Genomic DNA, 12,734 nt, shown 5'->3' on the forward strand with positions numbered 1-12,734 from the left:
TGGGAAGAAGATTTGTCAGGGTGTTCCCTCAGGTTTTTCAGTAGAGTTGGAAGCCAAGTGAGGAATAGGTGTGAAAGGTTGGAGCAGCAGCACACCATCTGCGGTGAGGTGTTGGCCAAAAGAGGAGCCCTCTGTAACCAGGAAGTCTGGCTGTGGTTCCGGCCAAGGCAGGGGAAAAGCTTTGCCCTTTTGCCAAACAGCGTGAGCCCTCTGTCACTTGGAGCCGCCTCGGACTGGCAGCAGAACATTTACTCGGCAAGTTCTCAAAAACGATCAAAACAAGCACCTCCTACTTGGAGAAACGGATAACAGTTGACTGTTACGCAACACTTCATCACCTATATATGTGGGAGATGTGGGAATGTCTTTCCGGTGGATATAGACCCTTCTAGAAGTCATTGGTCCCCACAAGTAAGGGTCCACCATAGTCTCAGGATGGCTGTGTATCAAAGGGAATATCTCTTATAAGCCAGGAAGTGATGATGTAACCACGGCCCAGCAGTTGCCAGTTGTCTAGTCATATTTGATCCAAATCCTCACTAATGCCTTAAAGCGTTGATGTAATGCAATCAGTCCAAAAGTCCATTAAAAGTGTATCTGTAAATTTTATGTTACACAATAGTTATACAGGGTTTATTTTGCGCAGGAGATTTACAGCAGGGATTTGGTTATGTGGATCCAGCACATCTCTGTATGTCATTGATTTTGACAAATTACATATTTGGATTCCCAATGTGCACACTTATTACATTTTGGAAACAATTTGATAAACACAAATGACAATAATATTACAAAGAGAAAATAATAACAATGAAACTGTATAAACAACCACACCTGCATATGAATCAATAAAATGCATATATTATTGCCAAAAGGCATTGATTGCAATCTTCAACAACTTGTAAATAACAGGAAAAGCATTTGTTTTACTTTATTACCATTTATAATTTGACCTCAAAAGGCAGACAATACAATCATTCAAATAGGTACAAGAGTACACCATGTTTCAATACAATGCAATAACCTTCACCACAGAGAAACAGCTTCAATACCAATAAACCATGTGAGCTTGTTTTCAACCTCACACAAACTTTTCATCACTTCTGCAACTCTCTTCTGTTGTTGTGACTCTTCAATAAGTCTTCTTTCGCAGTACTAAAGATTTAATATCGTGTGTAGTGCAGACTTGTCGTTGAACTGTTTGTCAACCACAGATGGTTAAGATCCCTGATTGTTTGAATTTAAAAATGTAAATTGATTGCCTACCGTTGCTGATAGCGCCACAATAGCTGAAGTGAGTTTGCTCAACACTGGGCTCGTTTGAGATCTCAATCGTTCAGTGGATATGGAATCATCAGTGAGCGGAAGACATGATACAGAGTTCTCTTTTCTGGGCAAGCATTGAACGCACCAGACAGAATCTCACACATTTGAACATCTTATTCAGTATTTATGTGCTAATTGTTGAATAACCAGACAATCTCTCTCTCTCTTTCTCTTGCTCGCTCTCTTTAGCTCTAGCTCTCAAATCAATTCAGTTCAATTCAAAAGAGCTTAACATGCATGCATGATTAACATTAAGCAAAAAAAATAATAACAGGAAAGTACTACATAAAGGAAAAAAACAAAGTGGAGTATAAACAATCAGTAAAATATAAAAATTGAAATACAAATGAACAGTACAAGTACAGTACAAAAATAATGAGTCCAATCCCAGACTCTTTACTCTTTACCTCTTAAGGCCTGTACAATGTAAATGCATCATATAACAGGTAGAAAAAGTATAAAAAGCCTCTCTGTATATCTCTCTCCCTTCTCTCTCTCTCCCTCTCAACCTCTTTATGTACATCTCCCTCTCTTTATATCTCTCCCTTCTCTTTCTCCCTCTCAACCTCTATCTCTACATCTCTCTCCCCCTCTTTCTATCTCTCCCTCCCTATCTCTCTCTCCCCCTCTTCCTATCTCTCGCTTCTCTTGCTCCCTCTCAACCTCTATCTCTACATCTCTCTCCCTATCTCTCTAACCCTCCCTCCCTATCTCTCTCTCCCCCTCTTCCTATCTCTCGCTTCTCTTGCTCCCTCTCAACCTCTATCTCTACATCTCTCTCCCCCTCTTTCTATCTCTCCCTCCCTATCTCTCTCTCCCCCTCTTCCTATCTCTCGCTTCTCTTGCTCCCTCTCAACCTCTATCTCTACATCTCTCTCCCCCTATCCCTCTAACCCTCCCTCCCTATCTCTCTCTCCCCCTCTTCCTATCTCTCGCTTCTCTTGCGCCCTCTCAACCTCTATCTCTACATCTCTCTCCCCCTATCCCTCTAACCCTCCCTCCCTCCCTCGCTCTTCCCCTCTTTCTAACCCTCCCTCCCTCTCCTCTCCCCCTCTCAGGACTCGGAGATCTTGAACACGGCGGTCCTGACGGGGAGGACCGTGGCGGTGCCGGTGAAGGTGGTGACGGTGGGAACGGACGGCTCCGTCACCGACGTGTCCGAGGACGTCCACTGCCGCTCCACTGACGAGGACGTGGTCAAGGTCAGTCCCAAAGCGGGCCGTACTGGATATCTCACAGGAAAAGGTCTACCGCGTTGCGTGGCGACCTTTTTTTGGTTGAGCAAAAGTTTCCTCAGAGTAGCGTTGACCTTTTCAGAGACTTGCTCCGGGACACGGCTGTTTTTTGGATGTGGCCTTTTTTTTCTCCCACTGCTGTAGTAGCAACCAAACAATCTAGCGACTACTTTGAAATTCAGCCTTGTATACCCAGCTCCTCTGACATAGAGCATACGCCTTATCATTAGCACATGGTGTGTGTGTGTGTGTGTGTGAGTACATTTACATTTACCTTTAGGGCATTTGGCAGACGCTTTTATCCAAAGCAACCTACAATAAGTACATTTTTCAGAAGAAAGACAAACAACAATACAGCTCTGTCTGTACAGTAAAGATGTTCATATAAAAAAAAATGCCAAGCACTTTCTAGGTTCCTTGTACCGTTTTATGTGGTTTTTCACTTTGCCGTCGCTAAACTCAATTTCTGTAGACACTGCCACGTCACAGGGAGACATTGCTGCAGAAGTTACACTGGGATGTGATTGGAGAGAATGTTTTCAAATCACTGTAGCTTCAACCCTACGTTTCAGATATTAGTTTTGTTCATGTGACAACTCAGGTGTTGTGTCTGAGAATCCATGCATATTACATTTTTGCAATGTTCCTATGGCGGGGAACCAGTAACACACACATTTTGCATGGCCAGCAGCCTTGAATACCCAGAATGCACTTCGGCTCTGCGAGCTTGCGGTGTGGCCATGAGTAAAGATGCAGAGGCTTCACGTCGTTTGAAGAAACGACCTGGAATCCACTGTTAACACAGGAGAGTTGGTCTCTTCTGGCCGTGTGGAGCCCAGATCTATGTTTTAACATACAGTCCTGGAGCAGTGGGGTTGCGATTCATTGGATATCCCTTTCTTCTTTGAGCATAAACTTGCTAGCCTCAGCGATAGCTGCTTACCGAAATGTCCGAAAGTGTTTTGGTTTGGGACTTTTAGGTCTTTTAGGAATTTTGCCTCCTGATGTTGTGAGGGGGTAGTAAAGTCATTCTAGGTAACATTCTGGGAAAAGGGAAATAGCACATTGGATAATATCACAGGATTCCTGACACGACAGCCAGTGAAAGTAAAGAGTACAATATTAGAGTACAATATTACACATATTGGAAAAATAAATCCTGGAATAAATGACAAAATGTTTTATCCTGCAGTATTCATTTAATCAATTCCAAATAAGATGAACTCCGATTTTTTGCTGAAAGAAGTATAGGAAAAATAGCAACAAAATGAAGAAGTGTACCATAATGTATTTTATTACTGGATCGAGTCCAGCCAATGAAAGTATAACGAGGGGTTGGTTCCTTCGCCACATTTATCTTATCGTTATATATTGTGATGTGCTATATATCAAATTTTATAAGGATAAAGTGGATAGGTTTTCATTGGAGTTATCTGTGATATTTCCAACCACTAGTGGTGAGAAATTTCACTAATAAGACTGCGGGAGAGCCTATGGGAGAGCTGCTCTTTCTTTCATGAGGCTACACTATTATCACTGTCTTGAATGGCTGTTTTGATGTCCCTACATCCTTTACCATCTAAGGTTGGCGATTCAGGGACTCTTCTGATAAAGTGGACAAACACTATTATGTGGTCGATATACAATGCAATCCCAAAAACTGTTGCGGGTCCAAGGTCATCTGTAGATTATATTGACATTGTATTTGATTCATGTGTTCAAATGAGACTGATGGCTGGTATAGCTTCTTAAAGGGCCCCTGTTTAACCACCAGGGGTGAGAGGGATTTGCCATTAAAAACCTTTTCAAAGTCGCCCCTGCCCTGTGACTTGGGGATGTCCCAAGAGGGAATGTACACCCAGATGGATGCTTGGTAGACCATTCTACCAGTCTACCCAGTAGACTGTACCAACTGGAAGGGTTATCTATTGATTATACATCTAGGTGGACACTCCCACTTGTGATGTCAATAAGGCCCCGTCCCAATACCTCCCCATACCCTCGATTTCTGCCCTAACCCTATATTTTGCGCGTTCTCATGTAGGGGTAGGGTGTCCCATTACTGTAGGGAGCAAGGGGGAGTGTTATTTTGCCCTTATAATCAACCCTCAAAACGTAGTGAGGTCCGATGCAGGCTTACAACGAAGTGGAAGATTTACTGTTGAGGGCACTCCAAACCAAGTGGAAGTTTTAAGGGGTGAGAAATGGGACTGGGCATTAGTCACAGGTTAGTGCAGATTTTGAAAAGGCTTGTAATGGCTAATCCCTCTCACACCTGGTAGTTAAATAGGGAACCTTTAAATGCTGTAAAAGTACATGGCAAATATACTGACGTCACAAATAATGTCTGCATCTTGATGTGTGATGGGAAAGATAGGAGAAGGATAGGATATAGACAGCAGATCTCGCTGGTCCACGAGAGCATCTCATACAAGAGTGATAGACAGCAGATCTCGCTGGTCCACGAGAGCATCTCATACAAGGGTGATAGAAGGAGGGACAAACCATGAAAAGGAGAGACAATATACATACTCTCCAACAACACTGAACATTATACGAAGCCTTGTCTGACATTGAATAGTCAATATGCAAGGGATTGGATTCTTGGTTCTTATGTTTGGTAGACAGGACAAAGGTATGAAAAACATATTTTTTCTCTGATATGCAGCAGCTGGCAATAGGTTTGCGCAGTCCTCTGCAGATGCAGCATGAAAGCCCAGACCAATCTCTGCTTCTGATTGTACATTTGTGGGCTGAGTTTGGAGAAAAAATACTTAATTTGCAGGCTCCCTGTGGTGTCCAGCTTTACCCAAATGGCCAGAGTGTTTTGCACAATAAGGCCCTTCTCTGCCAACCTCGGGCTCTGTATAATAATGTGTATTTTTCAGTCGTTGAAGCTGTCTAGAAATATATATGGTCAATTCAATGAACAAAGACAAAATGTGCCAAAGGATGATAATGAAATCTGAAATAGAATGTAAAAAAAAAAAAAAGTTAAATATCAGCTTTCCGCCAAACTGTATTTTTATTCAACTTTAGGATAGGGTCAGCGTTAAAATACTCCAAAGCAAATTTGATATCCAAAACTTGAATGTCAAAATCGTCAAAAATAATGGGAATTTATCAAATCAAATGTGCGTGAAATGATGAGGTCCTGTTGTTTGTCTTGCCTGGCCCACTCATGACATGGTGACGAGACATCCCCTCAGATGATCCATGTTAACATGACGACTTCAGCTTGGTTTCTAACCTCAGAGCGGCCGTACGCAGACCGCATGACATTAAAACCTGAATAATGGATCACTGCAGCCTTTATTCCCCTGTAGTGCTGTAATTAGAGTGGACTGAACTATATAAATCTCATGCTCTTACATCTGAAACCATTATGAGAATAATCCCACTGAAGCATATCGTTTATGACTCATGTAATCGGGAGAAAGGATGTTGCTTTTTAATTTTACAAAAAACAAACTCATAGTAAAGGGTAATAGACATGACAAGGTCAATTATTATCTATGTGTGTGTGTGTGTGTGTGTGTGTGTGTGTGTGTGTGTGTGTGTGTGCGTGTGTGTGTGTGTGTGTGTGTGTGTGTGTGTGTGTGTGTGTGTGTGTGTGTGTGTGTGTGTGTGTGTGTGTGGATGAGTGTATGTGTGTACATATATGTGCACAAGTGTGTGTGTGTGTGTGTGTGTGTGTGTGTGTGTAGCTCTGTCCTCTTTCTGAATACAAAGCGTATCATTCTCCAGCCCTTACCAGAAAGCGTGTGCTGTATGTTACATGCTACATGCAGAACAGTATGGACCACATTAATCCATTTTCATTTAATTTGATGAATGTCATTTTGTGAATTTTTAATTAACTGACTTAACTTTGGACATAAGCACTAATGCACTATGACAACAATTAGAGCTGTAGTCAATGTGTTGGATACTACATAACCCTGGCAGTGACCCCTCCCATCTTCTGAAATAAAACCTATCGCTTACTATTAATAAAATATATAACATGTACAATCTCTTGACATTAAATTGCTTCTGCAAATGTGCTTTTTGAAAAAACATCACATGCTTTTAATTGAAAATCTGTGCTATGGAATCTCTAGTATTCATCTGACCCCGCTAATGAAGTGCGTAACATGCGGTCACACACTAGGAGCAGTCTCTGTGGAAGATTGGTTCTACCAATTTCCTCTTTCATCCACCCACTAGTTCCCCGCTCCTATTCAGCGGGTCACAGACTTGAAGACCGCTGCTGGCCCTGGATCAGCAAAACGCGTGACATTATCCAGATGTTTATTCATGAGCTCCGAGAACACACTCTCATTATTGGGGGGAAAGGGGGTCCGGGGGTGGCGGGGTAAAGGTGTGGGGAGGGCGGGGTGTTGGCCACAAGCTATAGTTGAAAGAGCAACGCTTAGGAAAACGGGGGAATAGGGAAACGTGGCCGGCACCCCGTGCATCAAGCGCTCTGTGGCAGGGGAGGCAGTGCAGACCGGACTGCCTAATTTGATTCTGTCACAGCAACTATATGCTGGAGCCAGATAGGGTCCGCCATCGCCTCACCCTCTCCCATCGCTCATATCTGCCACAGGAATGGATCTGTCTGGTTTGCTGTTAATTTCCTGGCCTCGATTCAGAGGCATCCCATAATGTCCTGTGTAGGATTTCTCCGTTTGCTGCCCTAATGCGTCTGCTGAATGTGTGGGAGGATCCTGCATGATCCTACCTAGCTGCTCCCGAGGGGGGGTCCATACAGAAGGGGGTCCATACAGAAGAGGGACCCTCAGGTTCACTCTTTAGAGGTTGCGGAACGGTTTATTTGTCCGGTTCTTCGACTCCCTGCCCAACAGTTCAGGGTTCCTTGAGCGAGATGCCTTGCTAAAGCCTGTTGATATTCAATGTAAGTCGGTTTGGATAGAATTTCTTCCTGCATACTAAACATGACAGAATTCATCTGTCATATATTCAAGTTAAAATGTGCGCGTCAACAACTTTTCCTGACATGGTTTCAGTTGGGGGTTGGGGGGGGTGGCTGTGGTGTGTGTGTGTGTGTGTGTGTGTGTGTGTGTGTGTGTGTGTGTGTGTGTGTGTGTGTGTGTGTGTGTGTGTGTGTGTGTGTGTGTGTGTGTGTGTGTGTGTGTTTGTCTGTGTGTGTGTGTGTGTGTGTGTGTGTGTGTGTGTGTTTGTGCATGAGTGTTTGTGTGTGTGTGTGTGTGTGTGTGTGTGTGTGTGTTTGTCTGTATGTGCCTGTGTGTGTGTGTGTGTGTGTGTGTGTGTGTTTGTGCATGAGTGTTTGTGTGTGTGTGTGTGTGTGTGTGTGTGTTTGTCTGTATGTGCCTGTGTGTGTGTGTGTGTGTGTGTGTGTGTGTGTGTGTGTGTGTGTGTCCGTGCGCCATCCATACACGTGCACTAATATTGATTGTTGAGTTACGGCAGCAATGCGCCGTGGGAGGTGGCAGTAATGTGTGGCTATAGGGCTCCGGATGTCAGCTGTCATGTTCTGCGTCACGCCTTCAGCTCAGATCATTTGGGGGGTGTATCGTATGAGAATGAGGCTGGTGTGGTGGCTGCCAGGTCCCCTCAGCCTGTCAGGGACCACCGCCGGCGTGCTAATCAAATCCAACGGTAAAGTTATAGCCGTCAGTAGGGCGACACGCCCCTGTCCTCCACTCAACCCTGAGGCATCATCCCCTCTGGAAAATATAAACACTGTACCAAATCCCACAAAGCAGATGACAACAAGAGGCTGGATCCTGTGCGCGCCAGAGAGAGAGGATCTTTGTCCCGTGCCGGTGATGTGCATAAGGGAAGCCGTCGGTGATCGTCACATTTAGCGTCGTCGGTTTAGGATGCTGCTTGCTGCTGGGGCTCGCTCCCTGTGTATGGAATAGTGGCGGACAAATAAGAGAGAGAAAGGTCCAGCGGGCGGGGGCCTGCCGGAGGCACCTATAAGTCCCCGGAGAGGGAACACGGCGGGCGGAGGGGTTCAACAATAAAGGGCGGCCGGGTGGGAAGGGATAAGGAGCGTGGTCTAGTCTGACATCTTTATCAGTCCAAACACACACGCTGGGCGGATCGGGGGTTAGGCTTTTGAGACGCATTCAAAGGCAACCTTAAGCAACTCTGCAGGGTCTCTTTTATCATGTTCCACGCCTGGTGTGTGTGAAGTTTTGTTTTTTTATTAGTGGGTTGTGTTAACTATGCCGTTGAAGCACCAGCGCATTATGTTCAAAATGTGAAACTAGTTCACCTAACTTTTATAATCTAAATGAAGACAACCTTAGAGGAACTGTAGGTAGGATTCAGTGAGTCTCACAGTGAGTGAGATCATTTGAGTTTAATATGTTGGAAATGCCATAGCCGTTGTTCAACTAGAAGTGAGTGAAATGCTCTGTGATCATATCTGTCCTGGTTGACTGTGTTTGCCTTTGTTACTGGTTTGGGGAATCCATCTTGCCTGTCAATCAAAGGTGTGTGACGCAACACTAAAGTGAGGTCTCTTTACAACTCTCAAATTTCCCCTACAGAAGCTTTATTGGTAAGGCACAGCCTACTGCACATTTACATTTACATTTGTAATGTACAATACCTACCAGGTCCTATGATAACGTTCTGTGTAGTATTCCACTCTGGGCTGGATGATCTACATCTCTGTCAACGGCAGTATGGCACGCTGAGATACTGCGGGTTGCGGCAGTATTTACAACATGTTTTAATAGGAGACTAGGTCTTAAAACGCTGCAGCGTCAACCATAAATATCATAAATGTTGTCCGCTAAACAACTCAGGGGTTCAGTCTCAGAATGACCAAAAAATGTAATTTAGTAGGAGAATGGCCTATTGCTCCAAGATTGTCCTGCCTCCTCCTGGTGCCTCCACCAGAATACACTTTTCCTGTTGGCGAGAAGGCCATTACTATTGCTCTGATTAGCATAGATGTTAAGCATGAACATTGCTCCCATTACTTTTGGGTATCATAGTGAATAAATTATAGTAGTCCATTGAAAAAGTGAAATTAATTTGGGAAACACAAGAAAATAGCACACTGCAGCAGATTGCAAGAACTCTGACACAAATGCGTGTAACAAATTGCAAATAACGACAAAGTATAATATTTCACATCTCGGAAAAATAAAACCTTTGAAAGTACAATGATTCTTTAATGAACTCAAAAGTGTTTTATACATTACATTACAATACATTCATTAAGCTGGCACTTTTGTCCAAAGTGACTTACAATAAGCGCATTCAACAGCAAAGATCCAACCCAAAAAGAAGAATCACGCAATCATACAATCGATCAAATCAGCATACTGTTTTAAGTGCTACTTTTTTAGAAACAAGAGATATTTGGATTTCCATTTTTTTCCATGGGCCACAATGCAGTCTGAGCAGATAAGTTTTCAGTCTGCGGCAGAACATGTGTAGGCTTTCAGATGTCCTGATGTCTGTGGGGAGCTCGTTCCATCCTTGTGGAGCCCGGACATGAGTCCTGGCACATGAGAGAGTTAGAAGCCCTGTAGAATTACTTAAACGAATAATATAACGCTGCCCTATTTCTTTATCATGTTCCACTCCATCATGTTGTGTGTAGTTTATTTGTATTTGTTAAAGGTGCAACATGTACTATTTGGCAGAATTAGTCCTCCACACACCTGAAAGGTGTGATGTCCACCCCTATGTATTCTAAATGGTTTGAACCACTTGAACCACAACACAGAGCTAACTAAGCAAACATGTTAACACAGTCAGTAGCGTTGTACAAGCAACGACCATTAAAAGCTCTGACAACATATCCAGTTGCTACATAAAACTTTAATGAAACATAATTACCTTTCCCACTGGAAAAACAACCGACTTACAGCCACTAACAGTTCACTAGGGTATTAATCGGCTCCAGCTCCGATCTGCAATGATCGGAACATGACACCCATATGGACGCACATTTTCCCTTCTATTATGGCGTGATGCTATAACCCGCGTTGAAGTCCCGGACATTGCCGCGCAAATAGACAGGATCAACAAATGAATCCACAAATACATCGTCACCGAGTTGAAAAGAGAGACTGAATAAGTAACAGATATTTTTTTAAAGTGGCCACCGTAAGATTCTCACTGGCCTTCATGCTGCTTCCTACTGTTTACTAACCCTGTTTTCTGGTGTTTCGTTGACTGTGTCACCTCAGAAAAAAACAGCACACTCGTCGACCGGCGGTGGGAAAGGAGTCAACCGCCTTTTACAAAACGTCTATTCCTGGATAATTGTGTTGAAAACAGGGTAATAGAAACGTAAACATTGTCTGACCTTAGCCAGTGCTTTTATTCAGACTTCCCATCACTCTCTGCCTGTCTCGTAACCAGAAACAACAACCTCTGCCCTATGGCCACCCCAAAGGGACACACCTGACCACCAGGGCATTAGAACAGCAGTAACATACATCTGTCACACCATTCTGCAATTTATGGCAACACACACACACTTGAAGGCGCCTGATACTGGGGCCTTGTTTTAGCTTGCTGCCTGGCCTGGTCCCTCTCCAGAACGTTCCTGTAAGTCCTCCCGGCTTAAAGCCTCGAGCTCCTGTTCCTTGGAAAACCTCCAACAAAGTACCTGCAGGCTGTGATGCCTTACTGAGTCTACAGTTCATCCCAGGGGTCCAGAGTCTTTCAATATCCCTATTCAACTCCACAAATATTTGATGGACGTTTTTAATTATTTTGATCCTGCTGTGACATCATGGTTGTCTCTTGACAACATGGTGGACTGTTGACAGCATGGTTCCAAAAGTTGTGTTTTTTAATGGACAAAAATAGATATTGCTTTGTTGTTTATGTGTTGTTTGTTGTTGAATAGAATAGATACTTTGTTCACTTTTCACACACTGTACTATGGCCTAACGCTAATGAATCGGAAACTAGTCATGTAAACTAGTATGGCTCAGAAGTTTAATTTAGTAACCATAAATTAAATAATATCATTTTAGATGAGTTAAAATATGCTGAGACAATAAACTCTCTATCCCCTCAGCAAACAAGACAAAGAAAATCGAATTCCACTCGAATTCTTTTCTGCTTCTTTTTATTATAGAATATCCTAGCTGGGAGAGAATTAATGCATATACCCAATATCTACAGAGTAGAGATGTTTCTGCAGGCAGGATTTTATGCAAACATATAATTTGCGCTTCCTTCCACCAGAGAGTAAATAAGTATATTTTTATCTTCCATTGTGGACACACATGGTCATGGTGTCCATTTGGTGCTTCAAAATGAAATACAAATAGTAAATAGAAACTGGAATCAATAATTAAGCTATGCGCTTTGGTCATCCAGCTATGACACCAATGTGGAAGAGTTAATAGAACATGATATTATGCACTCTCTCACACACACACACACACACACACACACACACACACACACACATATATGAACACAAGCACACACGCTAGCATACACACACACACACACACACACACACACACACACACACACACACATACACACATATATGAACACAAGCACACACGCTAGCATACACACACACACACACACACACACTGTTATCAAAGCTGCATCACACTAGCACTAGTGCACACCATGAAAGCTAACTCTTTTTAACATACACACACACACACACACATACACATATATGAACACAAGCACACACACGCTAGCATACACACACACACACACACACACACACACACACACACTGTTATCAAAGCTGCATCACACTAGCACTAGTGCACACCATGAAAGCTAACTCTTTTTAACACACACACACACACACACACACACACACACACACACACACACACACACACAACGCAACCAACACAAACAAAAGAAACCCAAATAAGCACTAACACGTGCACATACACGCACACCCACACCCACACACACACACACAGTCTTCCATGTAGACAGAGAGCTAACCTGGCTGAGCCAACACAGACTGCGCCGTGATGAATGGCTGTTATTGCTCTCTATCTGGCTGGACAAAAAAAGAGATTTCCCCAGATTGTCTAATTCCAGCCTGTTGAGGGGGGCAGTCTGCTCTATGATGGGTTCAATGGGATTTACAAAATGCCCAAGAAAGAACTCCTGAGAGAGGGAGAGACCGGGAAGCGGAGAGAGATGGAGAGAGAGAGAGGGAGAGAGAGAGACAGA

General features: G+C 43.4%; 1 protein-coding gene across 1 annotated transcript in view; it reads left to right on the forward strand.

Moving 5' to 3' along the window:
• The first annotated feature begins 2,389 nt into the window (after positions 1-2,389).
• LOC311342794 (transmembrane protein 132C) overlaps positions 2,390-12,734 on the forward strand; it is a 24,191-nt gene continuing 13,846 nt past the window's right edge. The window contains exon 1 of the mRNA XM_084467619.1: positions 2,390-2,528. The gene's annotated coding sequence lies outside the window, so the exon portion shown is untranslated. The remainder of the gene's footprint in view (positions 2,529-12,734) is intronic.

Source organism: Micromesistius poutassou (assembly GCF_964030765.1).
Source record: "Micromesistius poutassou genome assembly, chromosome: 5".
NCBI lineage: Eukaryota > Metazoa > Chordata > Actinopteri > Gadiformes > Gadidae > Micromesistius > Micromesistius poutassou.